This window comes from Alligator sinensis, unplaced genomic scaffold (genome assembly GCF_000455745.1).
Source record: "Alligator sinensis unplaced genomic scaffold, ASM45574v1 scaffold1153_1, whole genome shotgun sequence".
Classification (NCBI taxonomy): Eukaryota; Metazoa; Chordata; order Crocodylia; family Alligatoridae; genus Alligator; species Alligator sinensis.
This window is the reverse complement of record NW_005842549.1, coordinates 415,135-418,601: the sequence shown is the minus strand read 5'-3', so window position 1 is coordinate 418,601 and position 3,467 is coordinate 415,135. Positions and strand designations below refer to the sequence as shown.

General features: G+C 53.5%; 1 long non-coding RNA gene across 1 annotated transcript in view; it reads right to left on the bottom strand.

The window, feature by feature from the left end:
• The window catches only part of LOC102372178, a 9,938-nt gene extending 6,723 nt beyond the window's left edge, over positions 1–3,215 (bottom strand). Inside the window, exon 1 of the long non-coding RNA XR_324803.2 lies at positions 3,148–3,215. This is a non-coding gene — a long non-coding RNA (uncharacterized LOC102372178). The remainder of the gene's footprint in view (positions 1–3,147) is intronic.
• Positions 3,216–3,467: the final 252 nt, after the last annotated feature.

Here is a 3,467-nt window from a genome sequence, read left to right as displayed (position 1 = left end):
CATCCCTGCCCGGAGGGGTTTTCTCGGGTAGCCTCTAGCCTCAGGGCCCACCCCATTGCAAGGGGCAGCTCTCTGAATACTGGGCTGCAGAGGGACAAAGCAACCAAAGAAAGCCACCCAGTCCAGGCTGAAGCTTATATGGCTAGAAGGGCCTCTCAGGGCACTGAACCCATACATATATTTGCAGGCCCCTATTATCCAAAGGGTCTGAAAAAAATCATCTGCTCCAATCCCTCTCATACACGACAGCCACAAAGCACATTACAAAAATAACCTAAAATGACCTACAGCATGTCACAGGAAAGCAGCGGGGAAGACGAGAGCACTGCCAAGGCTTGCAGCGATGAGCTAATCCTACTAAGGAAGTACATGAAATAATGGGATGAATAAATAACAAATTGGAAAAGATTACATTTATAAAACTACCAGAGGGTGGGGGGAGGAAGCATCCCATCCTGAGTTAGTGTCAAGCTTTTGGTCTCATCAGGAGTGTTCAGGGGAACAAACCAACTGAGGAAGAGTTTAAAGATGGTTTTCCAGGAATAAGGAAGCTCTCAATACAGTAGAGAATTGAGGGGAAAGAGCCCAACTGTCTCACAATTCATGCCCCTAGGACACTTCCTCCCACATTTAGGGAGAGGGTAGAATAGGGACTGGAGAGTTATTGTTTCAGGAATCAAAGAAAGAATGGAAGAACTAGCCAAGTGGGTACAAGTGCTGCCCAAGGCAGGGGGGGAAATGATGGAAACCTTGGCTCCTGTCTAGACCCAAAGGAACTAAATAAATGTCTTTTCAAGAGAGTAGAACATGCCCGGAGGCTCCAAGCAGCTTGGGAAGGAGACAGAGCTGCTGGATTAAAGTTAAACAAATGTAAACGCTGTGCAAGTAAAAGACCATACCTGCGAGACCAAGGTGTACGAGCAAGTAGCAGTAGGTAGAGGCCTGTACCAAGCTGTCTACCCTAACAAGCAAGGGAGGTGCACAACGATTCTTTGGAATGGTGAAAGGATTAAACTGAAGGAGGCTGAGGCCCCAGTCCCAAGGCATTATGACAGTAAACACAAAACTAAGTTGTTCAGAGACCTACAAACCCAACGTGGGCTGGCAGTAGAAAGTCATTGAGCTCTGATGACATCAACAGTGGTGCTGGTGTCATGGGAGGGATGGGGATCCATGCAATGTTGTAGGGCACCTTTAATTAGCAATGTTCAATTGGTTTCTAATTCAGCTAATAATAACATTAGTAACCATAGTGGTCATTCCATTCCACTCGGAAAGGATGATGCAGGTAATAATCGTTCCTTTAAGAGACTTTGACCTGAACCAGTGAGAACTAGGTGTGTGTGTGTGTGCGTGCGTGTGCGTGCGTGCGCGTGTATGTGCGCGCATGCATGTACATGCGTGCTGGAGCATTTCAAGTGAAGCAATGCAGATCTCTTAGCTCTCTCTGTAGCACTGATTTCTGTCACGCTCCGAGACACCAATGAATAGCACACACATAGAGTAGCCCTGCTGTGAGGAGTTGCATGTGCACAGATTAAGAATCATGTCAATTATGTTTCAATAAATTGCCAGGAGCTAGCGGAAGATGTTCCTAGGTGGGAGGCTACCCATTTAATGCCCTGATGCCAAGGGCACAATACACAGCTCTGAACCTCTCCTTATCCATGTCCCATGCCTCGCAGATGGCATCCAAAGTACTCCTAACTCCCCCGACCCCATTGCTGAGCTGCACTAGGCCACTGGCCCAAGCTTTCCATTATTACTCCCTCCCTGGCTCCATTGCCAAGCTGCACTCAGCCTCATGCCTTCTCACTGGGGCCTCAACTCCCACTCTGGGCTCTAGCCCCTCATACTTTCCCCCTCCTGCGGTCACTACTCTGCCCCCTCATTGGGGCTGTGGGCCGTACACCCCTTAGGCTTCAGGTGCCTGCTGATGTGCTTGGACCTCACTCTCAGCCTACGGCCCACTCGGGTCTCAGATGTTTGTCAACGTGCTTGGACCTCACTCTGCTTCAGGCCTCGGGCCTAAGGTCCTCCTAGCCTTCATGATCTTGCCCAAGCCTGGTGCTTTTCTGTTGGGGTGTGCTCCCTTAGCCTTTCCCCTCCGTGGGGTACCTGCAAAGCAGCAGGGGCTAAGGCTGTCTGGCGCCCCATACTCACCCTTCACTAGGGAGGCACAGGTGTGGCATTTCCTGGAAGCTGCCCTGCCACAAGCAGCTCCACCACGCCATCCTCCCCAGCAGGGTGTAGTTTTAGGTCACTCCCCAGGAGCAATGCAAGCCGACCTGCCCTGGTCTTTCTTCTCCCCTCCGGGCCCCTCATTCCAGCACCCTAGTGCAGCCTCCGTCTCAGACTGCGCTCCTCCTATGGCCCATCTCTCTCAGACTCATGGACAACTGGTGCCTCCCGAGTCTGGGAGGTGTGCCAGATTGCAGATGTGAGGGAGGGAGTCCCCCAGAGGGTGATTGCCGAACCAGAGGCAAAACCGGAAGTGCACTTCCGGTTTTGCAGCTGACGCTTCCAGGGGGTGCATGGCGAATCTCAGGGGGTACATGTGCACCCGCATGCACCCTCTACCAATGCTCAGACCCCTCATCAGATGCCTCCCATCCAGAGGCTGTGCTTCAGCCTTCTTCATCACAGCCCGCTGCCCAGCTGAACTGGTCCTCCCTTTGGCAGTGATGTCCCCCCATAGAAGGGACCTTCATCCTCTCTAGGCTTTGGCCCCACCTCCAGGCCAGTCAGGGTGCCAGTAGCTCTCCACAGCCCTAGCCTGCCCCTCATGGTGGGTGTGCTTGCCCTTTGGGCACTCAGGCTCTGGTCCCAGCCTGGACACCCTGGCCTCGGTGCAGCAACAGCTGACCCTTGCATTCCCCAGGGGTCTCTCTCTGGGCCCCACCATGAACAGCCATCTCCTACTGGGCTTGCCTCAAACCCCAGAGATTTTGTACGAGCCAGCCCTTCACTCAGCTGGGCTCCCCCTGGCCTCACCCCTGCCAGCTCCACTCAGGGGCTTGTCTAGCCTTGTGCAGGCCCACAAGCTATAAGCCCCTTCCTAGGCTGACCCTGCTCTCCCTAGGCCCAAAGCCTTCTCCTGGGGCTCAGGACCCCACTGGGCCTCTAGGAACCTGCACCTGCACCTACCCCAACCTCCAGGGGGTCCTGGGAGCAGCAGTGCTCAGGCAAGCAATGTGACCTCAGCAGCATCCCTCCAGCAACTGCTGGCTCTGCCCTGCAGGACCTGTTCTTATACTGAGGCTTTGCAGCCCACCTCTAATCAGGTGGCCTGCTGGCTGTCATGTGACCGCCTGATGGGCTCTGCAGTCACCTGCAGGATGGCCTCACAGCCTGCTCAGCTCCTTAAAGTGGCAGGCACCACAGGTGCACTGCCACACTGTCAAGCCAAAGATTTAGTTTGCATTCAAGGTGTATTTTTCATAGGCCAGAGATACTAAATCACAGCG